This window comes from Leuciscus leuciscus (assembly GCF_965113295.1).
Source record: "Leuciscus leuciscus genome assembly, chromosome: 4".
Classification (NCBI taxonomy): Eukaryota; Metazoa; Chordata; class Actinopteri; order Cypriniformes; family Leuciscidae; genus Leuciscus; species Leuciscus leuciscus.
Genome location: NC_138728.1, coordinates 20,403,256 through 20,416,656, shown reverse-complemented (window position 1 = coordinate 20,416,656; position 13,401 = coordinate 20,403,256).

Here is a 13,401-nt window from a genome sequence, read left to right as displayed (position 1 = left end):
GCATTAGGATGCAGGACTTGATTGTTTTCAATCCTCATGAGTGGTGTCCCTTTGTCCACAATGTAGAACATAGCAGAATCTGAGCGGTCATTTAAGGAAAGTTTCACTGACAAACACCCAACCACCGGAGTTTGGGCTTTAGAATACGTCACATGCCTGGCTGTGGGTTGTGTCAGCACAACGTTTCTGAAATGGCATGCATAAGTACTGTAGGGCAGAATAGATACAAAAGACCCAGTGTCAACCACTAAATCCACCACACAAGTATGTGAGTCAGAAGTAGATATAGTCACTGTGCTTGTAATGCTGGGAGTACGAGCTGAATATTCTGTGTACAGTACCTCGCGCATGTTTGATTGCGCTGATTGGCACAGTTTAGCATAATGTCCAATCTTTTTACACTTTATACACAGCGAAGGCATGACTCCCTCTTCCCCACCTGAGCAGAAATAAGAGGTGCATGTGACGGTTTTCCCCTGTTCTGTGTTTTACTGTGTGCTGCACCGCTTGTATGGGGGCGGTAACCTGGTGGGAATTTGAAATAGATTTAGCCAGATTGGCTGCAGGATCAGTCTGGCTTGCTATCGTAACATCTCTGTCCAGTCTAAGATCTGTTTCTAGAAAAAGCCTCTTACGTATTTGTGAGATAAGCACATTCTTGTCTTGTGAGGCACCTGACAGCGATTACCAGCTACTATGTTAGCTTTTGGCACAAAGTAGGCTTTCAATGCTTACTCTTCATCCTTATATGTTGTACCTGTGATAGGTTATGAGTAGAAAATCCATTGCCCCTTAATGCTAAGGCAGTGAAGCAGTACAGCTCTCTGTATTTTGTCCGGCCAGGCATCCCCTGTAGCTTCAATAATTTGTAGGTCATTTTCAAAGATCCACGGCCATGTGCTGAACAGCATAGCAGCCTCACCGGGGCAAGGCAAGAAAAAAACTTTGGAAAGGCAATATTCTTGACAAACGAAGTCACTATTGGTCTAGTCATCACGATTTGGCCCTTGTAAAAATCACTCAGATCTTCTCACCTGCCCATTTTTCATGCTTCCAACACATGAAATTCAAGAACTCCCTGTTGAAAAAACTGGTGTGTCCCTTGATAGGACCATGGAGGCCGCGCCGCCCTGGCCGTCTGCACTGCCTGCTCCGCCCTGGCCGCCTGCACTGCCTGCTCCGCCCTGGAATCCCGTCCTACCGCAGTCTCCAGTCCCTCTTCCGCTCCACGGGCCTGGCCCTCTTCCGCTCCACGGGCCTGGCCCTCCATCCCGCCCTTGGGTCCGCCTGGACTGTTTTCCTGAGGAGCGTCTGGAATCCGCTCCTTAAGTGGTGGGCTATGTCATGATTCCTGTCTTGTGTTCTCCTTGTCTTGTGTGGACTTTTATTTCCTGTTCTGTGCCATGTTTTGTAGTCTTCTTCTTCTTCTTTGTTTATTGGCGGTTTGGCAAACCAGCTTTTGGTGCATTTCCGCCACCTACTGGGATGGAGTGTGAATACCTAGGATGATGGAATGGAAAACTGCTATCTAGTAAAAAAAAAAAAAAAAAAAAAAAAAAAAAAAACTTATTTGTTTATATTCTATGTATCAACCGTGTATCTCTCAAATATTTAAATAAAATAGGGTACACTTTTGGTTGTATCTGTGCACTCTGAAATAAATCTTTTATTGCTAGCTGAACTTTCAGTTCCTTTAGATCTTCCACAAGTTGAGCTCGTTCATCATTATATGCTTGACATTGAACAATCACATGCTCCACTGTTTCTGCCACCCCACAATGGATGCACCCATCTGTCTCACTTTTACCTAACATGTGTAAATAATAATTTAATCTGGTATGCCCAATGCGTATCCTCGAAATAATTGTATCATCTCTTCTGGATCCATATTTTATGTTTTGTAGTCCTTTGTAGTTTTTCTTGTTTATTAGTCTCTCCAGGTGTTTCTAATTAGCCCCGCCCCCTTGTTATCTTGTTTAGCTCGTTTGCCTGTGTATTTAAACCTCTGTGCTTCAGTTGTTGGTCGTCGGTCGTTGTAGCTGTTTGCTGTTAACTTTTCCTTGTTCCTGTCCTGAGTTCCATATTCTGTTGTTTGCCCTAGATTACCTGTTTGTTTATTAAAGTAGTGCTTGCATGTGGATTCGCTCTCTGGCCATTATTATTAATTGAAGGAGATGAAAAGTATGTGTGTTTTCCAAGCATTAATGGTAAGGAACGACCCTTATTATACTTGTGAGCGGCACATATGAGGGTTTTTCTCCCTCATATCTGCTTCGAGGTCTTGATTGTGGCATTTGTTTGAGGTTTAGAATCAATTATTCCTGTAATTCTTTTGTCTTACATGAATTTAATAAAGAACTCTCTCATATTCTGTCCAAACATACTGCGTCATCTATGTCAGGTGACCTGTAAATGCGAAAAAACTGTTTCCATTGCAGTTTAACGAAATATTTATTTTTCGCATTGCCTGAAAAACCACCATGCGAAAACTTTTTTGCGATACATGTGAGTTTTTGCATAATTGACGTGTTTCCATTGGGCGTATTTTCAATCTGCAATATCAATTTGCGCAATTTGAAAGGTAATGGAAACGCGGCTATTGACACCTGGAAATACCAGAGAATATGAACCATGCCAAATTGAACTTAAATAGTTATGAGTGATTAGAAATCTGTTATTTAATGTGTGTGTGTGAGTTTGAGTGTGTGTGTGTATGTGTATGTGTGTACCTGGAGGAAGGAATAGTGTTCCTTGTACTTCTTCCTCCCTGATGTTTATCCTTTTCACACCTGGTGCTACATGCCAGCGCTCTATGACACTCATTGCCAGGGGTGGTTTCTGGCTGAAGCCTTGAGATAGATGTCCACTGTATACTGAAATGTGAACTACCATCGGTGTAAGAACATCCCTCTTGCGTATTCTGGAGTAAAGGGTATGTAGTTAGGTAACAAAAGAGAGTGTCAAACCCCTCAAATAAAAAGGAAACCTGAATTTAAACTTGGTAATAAAAAGCACACAATATTGTTCTAGTCTAATCTACCTGAGTCCTTGTTGACTTCCTGCTACGGGTCTCATGCTCCACAGCAACCCCATTGGCTCTGTTCCTTCGTAAGTGCCTCCCAAACTTTCATCTTTCGTCCCTAAGGTATAATAGGGCATATCCACATCATTGTAGAAAATATACAGATGATGAAAAAAAAATAAAAAATACACATGAGTTGGGTGAGCAGGTAGGCTAAGTGAATATCGATGGGTTTTTGTTTCACGTGTTGTAGCTTGTTTCACTAGATCAGGGTATTATGCTTTAATGCAGACGCAAACATTGTGGGTGGTTTGGTAGGCCACTGGCCATGCCCAATCACTGTATAAATTAAATATTGATTAATCCTTATTAAAGAGCAGTAAGTGATTTTGGTAACACTTTACAATAACATTCATAAGTTAACTACCTTTGAAAACATGAACTAAGAATGAACAATAATTCTTCAGCATTTGTTCATCTTAGTTAATATCAATTTCAACATTTATGAATACATTATTAAAATCAATGGTTGTATTTGTTAACATAAGTTAATGCCTTGTGAACTAACATGAAAAAACAATGAACAGCTGTATTTTTATTAACTAACATTAACAAAGATAGAAAAATACTGTAACAAATGTATTGCTCATAGTTAGTTCATGTTAGTTAATAAATGAACTAATGTTAACTAATGAACCTTATTGTAAAGTGTTACCATGATTTTTTTTCCGTTGTCCCTTGTTGTTTGATTAACATTAAAACAAAGACAGTAGCAGGTTTATTAGGCTGCTGTAACTTTAAGAGCTGCATGGATCCAATGCACTGTTACTGTTATGAACTGCTCCGAGACTCAAAAGGTTGGAGATCCAAATGCAGCTTTTATTAAAGGGATAATCCATACACATAGTCCATTGTACAGGCAGCAGGTCAAACACAGGCATGCAGTCCAAACAAACAAACACACAAAGCTGGGAACAAAGGCAAACATGTAATTAAAAGGCAGGCAGAGAGTCCAAAAACTGAGACACATGAAACCAGAGAAAATGCTCAGAAATGCAACGCAATAACATAAAAAACTTTGCAGTGAGAGAAAGAATGAAATAGGCTTATATAGACAGGGCTAATAAGTGTAATTACAAACACCTAAAAACAATCATGGCTGTTGAACCAGGGCAAAGAACTATGGAAAATGGAGTCTTTGATAGTGTGGTAATAGTCTGGGATGGAATGCCTTTCTGGTAGTAATCACGGGCACTCTCACTGGTGATCGTTACATTGCCCCCCTCCTAAGGAGCGGCTTCCGGACACTCCTATCATGGCTAGAAAAGTCCAGGAGGGAGGCAAAGCGGAGGTGGAACAGGGGGCGGGATGGAGGGCCAGGTCCATGAAGAGGAAGAGGGCCTGCGGACAGAGGCAAAGCAGGCAGCCAGGGCGGAGCAGGCAGCCAGGGTGGAGCAGGCCGGGCAGTTCATGTACAACCTCTGCAGTTGTGTCGAGGCAGACAGGAAGATCTGGTACAACCTCTGTGGTCTCAGCAGGGAACTCAGTGACGACCTCTGTGGTCATATCAGGGCAGGCAGGGAACTCAGGGGTGACCTCCATGGTCGTTACATTCATAGGTTACAAGGCTGGGTTCTGGGACTGGAGCAAACTCTGAAGTGAACTCATGGGCTGGATCAGGCTCTGGAGTAGACTCTTCAACTGAAGCGCAGTGCATGGCCCAAACACACCAAATAGCCATCGTCGTAACAGGGAGTATAGTAGACAGTAGGGGTGTCGAAATTAATCGTTTCTACGATGCATCGCGATGCAGATGAGGACGATTCGGTATCGGTTCAGTAATAGACCATAACCAATTATAATGTACTGACGCTTTTCTGACGTCATTTTTCGTGTACGTGCTTTGTCGCGGTAGCAGACAGAGGGAGAGGCAGAGGGAGGCGAGACGCGAGTGCAAGAAAATAAAAAATGCTCCAACTACTTAAAAGCCTACATCATGGGCACATTTCGGCTTTCATGAACAACCTGGTAAGCATGACCTGCAGAAGACAGGTGTCGCTGTGTGCGCTCATGTCACACACAAATAGAATAATATGCAGGAGGTAATACCACTAACTTGATAAACCACGTTAGCCGTTTTCACACCGAGCTGTTAACGCCTGGCAGAGTCTGACTGCTTTAGAGTAAGCGGATGAGCTCCAACGTCACCCAAATCCGCAGCCAAAAACAAATCATCCACCCGCCCCAATAATTTTCTCTGATTTAAGTATCCGCACCCGATGGTCAAATTACAATTATTCTGTGTTGTGACGCGTGATTATAAATGGATGATCATCACCTTCAACAGCGGACTCGGTGATGGTTGATGCGCGCATCTTGGTAACATTAGCCGCGTTTCCACTGTCGGGCCAGGGCCGGGCCGTGCTAGTGCGTGCCAGGGCCAGTTGCGTTTCCACTGTCACTTCCAGGGCTTGATCGGGGCTTACTCGGGGCCAACGGCCAGGATTTCTGGCCCGTCGAATACCTTGGGCCAGAGCGGGCCAGCTCGGGCTAGAGGAGTGGTTACGAACAGAGGCGGAGTTCACCTGAGTCGGGAGACGGCAGCGCCGGATGATTCTGTCAGCATTAAAGACTTTTAAAATAATTTAACTCGCGTTCATGTTTGAATGCCTTGTGTTTGTGATGCAAAAGACTATGCGCGCTAACCATTACCATAGTAAACATGGTAAACGCTTGAAGATACGCATAGTAAAAAAACATAGTGAACGCTTGAAGAAATCAGACCAATCATAAAGGCTATCACAGTCATGTTTTTATTTTATCTGTCAGTAGCCTCGTCTCTTTATACCGGACTATCATACAATAAAGCAACTTTTTTTTCGGGAGCTTCCTCTGTTTCTCTGACGGAAAATATCTGTATGGGAGTCGAGAGAGTGCTGCTAAAGCTCCTCAGGTCGTATTTTTGGTGGCATATATTTGTAGAAATTATCATTCTTTCTAAATGTGATGTAACTATGTCCTGTAACTACCAGATAAACAAAAACAGACGCGACTGAAGAAGTAAGTGTGTCCTCTTTCTTTTGTGAAATAGACCTAACAGTAATTTATTTCTGAGTGACTAATGTGCAATTTTGACATAAATTAATTCATTATGATCAATGTATCACTTTTTATTGTAAACCTGTGGTAAAACATCGATGCTTGGGTTTTAAATATTCAAGTAAACAACAAAAATGCCAGCAAACGGCCGCTTTTATCATGTTTGTTTTCAACGCTGTTTCCAGTGATTTCTGATTAGTTTTCTGATAAAACTTCCATTTGTTGGTGAATGGGTTAGTGTGACGTCGTTCCAGAGAGGCGTGTTACGGGCGTGTTTTAGTGAAGCGCTGTGGAGCTTCTGGCCCGGCAGTGGAAACGCAGGCCCGGTGCTATTAGCCCGAGGCTATTAGCCCGGCACGGCCCGTTTAAAGCCCTGGCCCGGCCCTGGCCCGACAGTGGAAACGCGGCTATTGATTAATGAGCGCTGCTTTTAAATGAATATTTCTTTAAAACAACATTTATTTGACAGATTTTCCTTTTCTAGGTTCACACCCCTAGTAGACAGTGGGATCTCCTCAGAGATCCACAGGTTTGACATTACTGCTGACGTCTGCTGTGTGTCCTCCAGACTTGAAGCCAGTCTAAAGTGCCTAGGGCTCATGACCGCTCAAGTGCGGTGCTCATGACAACCGGGAACACAGATGTGATGTCCATGATGGCTGAAGACTCTAACTCGTAGTTCATGATGGCTGGAGATTCTGGCAAAACGTCTGTGAAAGTTGAGGCTCTGGTATGCCGGCCATGTCGTGAAGAGGCTCTTGAGTGGCAGCCATGATGGGAAGAGGCTCTGACATGGTGGCCATCTTGTTTGAAGACACAGGCGTAGTGGCCATCTTTTCTGAGGTTTATGTTGTGGCAGACATGTTGTAAACTGTCTCTGGTGCAGGAATTACAGGACGGGAAAGTACATAAAGCTTGGGGCTAGCAACCATCAGAACTGGGCATGCTGGTGATTGTGGTGGACCAAGCTCCTTGGCCACTGGAGCTTGGCCGAGGACTTGTAAGCGGCCTGGTGCACTAAAGCAGAAAAGTGGTCAATCTTGTTGTGCAAAACTGGCTTCGGGGGAGCGAGCAGCCCGCCCTGGGAGGGGATATGGTGCCTGGCGATAGAAGGCTCGATGGCGGGGGATCACCCATGCCGAGAGCCACCATGTCCTTTACTTCGAGACCCGCGAGACCGTGTTTTAAATCGAGTGGGTCGCTCCAGTTGTTCCTCATGTGCTTTGCGCATGCTGGGAGGACGGGGAAGAGAGTTGTTTCCTCGGGCCGGGAGAGGGTCGCAGCAGCTTGCCATCGTAAATGTCCCTTTCCTGGTCGGTGGTGCCCTGTGGAGCCGGCCACTCAATGTTGAGGCGAGCAGCCGCTCACTCACACAAGTCCAGGAGGATGGACTGGGGTAAGGCCGCGGGAGCGTTAGCCTGGGGAACACCAGAGGGTGGGATGGCCTCCTCGCCTTCTGAGACCCAGAGAAAGCCCACGCGGGAACGGCCGGTTCATCGACAAACGGGAGGTTTCCCGCGAAGATGCCATCTTCAAGGAATGCAGGATTGGGCTGGTCAGTCCGGTTGAGGGACGTTGCGCCCCAGGAAGCCCCCGGTATCACATCATCGTCACCGTGTCCCCCATCCGAGTCAGAAAGGCCAAACTCGACGCATTGTGTCGCGGCAACAGGAGTTTCTTTGGCAGCATAAGGCAATGGCTGCAATTCTCCGGGTTCTCCAAAACCTTTTCTGCATCCTTGAAGCCCAAGCAGACCACGCAGAACGGGTGAAGGTCTTTCATGGCGATCAGTGCACCACGCGCGGCCGGGCAGGCCCGTGATAGGCTGTCTCCCAAAGAAGCGGCAGATTTGGAAAGCGACATACCGCGAATAAGCTGGGAGAGAAATCTGTGGATGGCCGCCGTGGAAAAGGGGAGCAGGTGAAAAAATAAGAAGAGCGTGGGCAGCTCAGGATGCAAACACAGTTAATTTTAGGTTTTGACATTTGTTTGTGTTATGTTGTATTTATTGTGCATTAGTCTCTACTTATGCTGGGAAGGTCAGTTGAGCAACAAGATAGCATCACATCTCAATTCTCACAAGGATGCATTTTGTGTCCCAGCATCCTTCCGAGTTTGTTATTTCAAGGTCACCTGTCAGGACTGGTCTCCATGAGAACGCAAGTTTGTTATTTGCGTTCTTGGAATTGAGAAACAGCCAGTGTGAGAGATGCTCTGCTCTGTACACGTGTCATGAGAGGTTTCAGTAACTCAAAGTAATAGAGATTTGAGCTGTGTGTCATCTACACCTTTTCATTCTAACAGTAACAATAACTGTCGTAATCATAGTATTCCAGTGAAACTGTGGTTCTCTTACGAGAGGTTCTCTCGTATTGCGTAAGTTTAGCTTACGCTACGGGTAAAGTCATCTTTTCTCGAGATATGAAGCAAAAAATTATCCTTAATTTTAATATCTTGTCAACGCAGTGCGGCAGCAAGCTGACCTAGAGCAGGCAATCTAGCGTGCTCATAGGCTGCTCTGCGGCAACTGCAGCAGCCTATCACTGAGCCCTTGGCGTGACGTCACGTCCAATGAGCGCGAGCAGCGCGCCTACGCGTCACGGCCCGAGGCGGGGCGTGGCAGAGGGTATAAATACGGGCTGAGAGGCTGCTTTCACTGATTTTTGTCTCTTCAGCGAAGCTCTTCGCATCGCTGATCTTTGAGGAAGCCGCCGTTGAAACCAGCGCTTTGCAAGCCGAGGATTCTGCCTGAGGAAGCCGGCCGCCTTCGCCGCCTTCAGCTATCCCTGCCTGCTTCGCTATCCGGCGAAACATATCCTTTCTATTATGCATTGTATCTCATGTAAAGCTCCGCTCAGCGACAGAGACCGCCATGTTATCTGCGCTCTCTGCCTGGGACCGGACCACGCTGCCCTCGCCCTCGGGGCGGGTGGCTGTGAAATGTGCGAAGAACTGCCGATGTCGACCCTGCGGGCTCGACTCGCCTTGTTCGACGCTCCAGCTGTCTCTCCGTCTGCCTCCACCGGGCCGCGCAAGAAGAAGCGCCGCTCTCAGAGGCCACCGGAACCCGCAGCAGCAGCTGAGCGCTCGCCGGAGCCCCTCCCGCGAGCCTCGCTATCTCCATCTCCTCCCCCCCTTCCCGACGCGCAGCGGCCGGCCTTTGCCCGCACTGCCGTCGCCTCGGGGGATGAAGCGGACGACGCTGTTTTAACGGACAGCTGCTCTATCCTGGCCTCGGACAGCGAGGAGTGGTCTGGCTCCACCTCCTCTGCACAGGAGTCTAGCCGGTCCCGCGCCAGTGTCGACGCGGAACTGCTCCGCCTCCTCACCAAAGCGGTCGAACAATTGGGACTCGACTGGTCCCCACCGAGGGCGCCCGCGCCTAACCGACTTGACGGGTGTTTTCTGCCTAGCCGCCGCCCAGCGCCTGCCTCTAGGTCAGCACCCTTCCTGCCTGAGCTCCACACTGAGCTCTCTAAGTCGTGGAACGCCCCATTCTCCGCTAGACTCCGCTCACCGGTCTCCTCGACCCTCTCCCAAGTGGACGGGGCCGCCGAGAAGGGATATACTCAAATTCCCCCGGTGGAAGATGCTGTGGCAACGCACCTTTGCCCGCCATCCGCCAGATGGCGCTCAAAGTCTGCCCTGCCGTCCAAGGCCTGCAGGACCACATCAGCACTCGTCGGCCGCGCCTTCTCCGCCGCCGGCCAGGCTGCTTCCGCCCTGCATTCAATGGCTGTGCTCCAGATCCTCCAAGCCGATCTCCTCCGAGAGCTGGACGAGAAAGGCCCGGATCGCGCCGTTCTCACGGACCTGCGTAGCGCGACGGACCTCTCCCTTCGCGCCACAAAGTCCGCTGCACAAGCCATCGGGAGAGCTATGGCCTCGCTCACCGTCACCGAAAGGCACCTTTGGTTGACGTTGGCGGATATGAGCGAATCCGAGCGTTCAGTGTTCCTCAACGCACCGCTCTCTCCCACCGGCCTGTTCGGCCCAGCGGTCGCCGGGATCGTCGATCGCTTCTCGGAGGTGCAGAAGGCATCGCAGGCGATGAATCTCTTCCTGCCCCGCCGCTCGAGTTCGTCTGCAGGCCGCTCTCAGCAGCCTCCTGCACGGAACTCCTCTCAGCGCTCTGCCCAGCCTCCGTCTTCGCAGCGACGACAGGGCGGCCGCCCTAGGTCGCGCTCAACCAGCCGTCACAAACCGCCTCCCCCCCGGGGACCCCGGCCCAAGGTGACGCTCAAGCCTGAGCCCGCGAAGTCCTCCTAGCGGCTGCAAGGAGGAAAAGATGGCTGAGTCCCGCTGCGGCCGGACCGCCATCAAAGCGCCCAGCTCTGCCAGTCCCCTTAGAAAAGGCTACTGCAGCAGCTTACATCGCAGCCAACGAGCCAGTAATACAACTCTCTCGCCTGCACACAAACGCCGTTTTCACGGCGACCCAGAGAAATCTCATAAAGAGTATGGTTTCGGGTTTTCCGGCTCACGCCGAAGGTGTCATGAGTGTAGATTTTGTGCCCACGCCCCAGTGCTCACCACTACACACAAACACGATCTCCCCGGTAACGCTCACAGAGCGCACTCTCATAAAGCGGGCACGCGCCGCTCGAGTGCTAAAGGTAGAGAATGTGCCCGCTCTTCCAAGCCCACACCTACCCACTGCCCGCTCTGTCACACAGTTATCCCGGGACGCAGATCCTCTAAAGCTCCCTTACACTGGCCGTGTTGCATATGTAAGCCCTGTGCCCGCTCACGAGCGCGCGCACTTACTATCAAACACGTTAAACCTCATGCCGCTCTCGCGCCACGGGTTTCTAGCATCAAAATGTGCCCCGTCCCCAGTGACCGAGCCGTTATGTGCTGTACAGCCAGTCACCATTGTTCGCGAGCCCCCATATTCGAGCACCGGCAGCGCGCGCGCCGCCCCGTCCTCTCTGATAGAGGTTCCCCATCCCGCCCAGCGCGGCGATCCGAACCCAGAGATCATTCGACCCCTAGCTATGTGTGCGAAAGCATGGCAAGCTATCCAGGGCGTGTCAGAATGGGTGCTGAATACTATAATGCACGGCTATTCGCTTCAATTCGCTCGCCGTCCCCCGCGCTTTCTAGCACGGACAGAGACGAGAGTGAATACAGAAGTAGCGCATCTGCTTCAGGCAGAAATAGCAAAGCTGCTGCACAAAGGGGCTATAGAACAGGTGCATCCTTCTCAGAGCGAGTCGGGCTTTTACAGCCGTTATTTCCTCGTACCCAAGAAGGACGGAGCGCTGAGACCTATTTTAGATCTGAGACATTTGAACAAAGCTCTCATGAGACGGCCGTTCAAAATGATCACAACCAGACAAATCCTCGCGCAAATTCGCCCGGGAGACTGGTTCATCTCTCTCGATCTAAAGGACGCATATTTTCAGATTCAGATAATACCCCGTCACAGGCCATTCTTGAGATTCGCCTTCGACGGTCGGGTATATCAGTACACCGTCCTGCCGTTCGGTCTATCTTTAGCACCCCGTACATTTACGAAGTGCATGGACGCGGCTCTCTCTCCCCTGAGGAGACAAGGAATGCGGATACTGAATTATCTGGACGACTGGCTAGTCCTCGCGCAGTCAGAGGCAGAGCTTTTGTCTCACAGAACAGCGCTTCTCAGCCATCTGGAATGCTTGGGTCTCTCGGTCAACTGGACCAAGAGCTCATTACTGCCCCGCCAGTCGACTTCCTTTCTCGGAATAGAACTGGACTCGGTGGCTATGACGGCCAGATTGTCAGAGCAGCGCGCGCGCCGCATTCGACATCTCGCCGCGTCTTTCCAGACGGGCAGTCAGGTTCCGCTGAGGACATTCCAGCGAGTCCTGGGGCATATGGCCTCAGCTGCAGCAGTGCTCCAGCTGGGCTTACTGCGCATGCGCCCGCTTCAACGCTGGCTGAAAGCGCGAGTGCCTCACCGAGCCTGGACGGCCGGCCGCTTACGAGTCAGAGTGAATCATGGCTGTGTTTCAGCCCTGCAGCCCTGGCTAGCAGCCGAATGGTATCGTACGGGAGTGACGATGGGAGTTGTCTCGCACCGGAAAGTTGTCTCGACAGATGCGTCCAACCTAGGTTGGGGAGCGCTATTAGAGGGCAGACCGGTCTATGGCCCTTGGTCAGACCAGGAGAGTCACCTTCATATAAACTGTCTAGAGATGCTGGCGGTCGAGAAAGCGCTCAAGCACTTCCTCCCATACCTACAGGGCCACCATGTACTAGTCCGCACGGACAACATGTCAGTGGTAGCCTATGTGAACCGTCAGGGCGGTGTCAGATCCAAAACTCTCTGCGCCCTGGCGGAACGCCTCCTTGTATGGGCTCAGCACTCACTGCGCTCGCTGAGAGCCGCGCATGTGCCGGGTCTCCTGAACGAGGGTCCAGACAGACTGTCCAGGGACAATGTTCCCCTGGGGGAGTGGTCTTTGCATCCCCAAACAGTCCAGTCGCTGTGGCGCCGTTTCGGCAGAGCGGAAGTCGACCTCTTTGCGTCAAAAGACAACGCGCACTGCCCACGGTTCTTTTCCAAGAGCGAGGACGCGCTGGCCCAAACCTGGCCCAGCGGCCCGCTTTACGCTTTTCCCCCTGTCTCTCTGCTGCCACAAGTCATCGGGAGAATCAGGGAAGCGCGCCACACGGTGCTCCTCATAGCCCCGTATTGGGAGAATCAGACGTGGTTCCCAGATCTAATACGGCTGGCGGACACACCCCCCTGGCCGATACCGGTGAGAAGAGACCTTCTCTCTCAAGCCCGCGGCTCGATCTGGCATCCTCATCCAGAGCGCTGGTCTCTGCATGTATGGATAGTCAACGGATACCCGTTGACTTGCCAATAGGGGTTGTGAACACGATCACACAGTCTAGAGCTCCCTCTACGAGACGGCTCTACACATCTAAATGGTCTGTGTTTAATAAATGGTGCACCGCCCAAGGGCTGGATCCACAAACATGTGAGGTGTCGCGTGTGCTTTGTTTCCTCCAAGAGCTGTTGGACATGGGCAGGTCCCCCTCCACGCTCAAAGTATATGTTGCGGCCATATCAGCTTTTTCCGACTCGGCGCTGGGCCGCGCATTAGGGAGGAATGAGCTCATTATCCGCTTCCTTAGAGGAGCTAGGAGGATGAACCCCCCGCGACCCCCCTCGGTTCCTATTTGGGATCTTTCCCTGGTCTTAGAGGCCATGAAAGCGCATCCCTTTGAACCCATGGAAACTGTGGATATGAAATACCTCACGCTCAAAACCGTTTTTCTGATAGCCC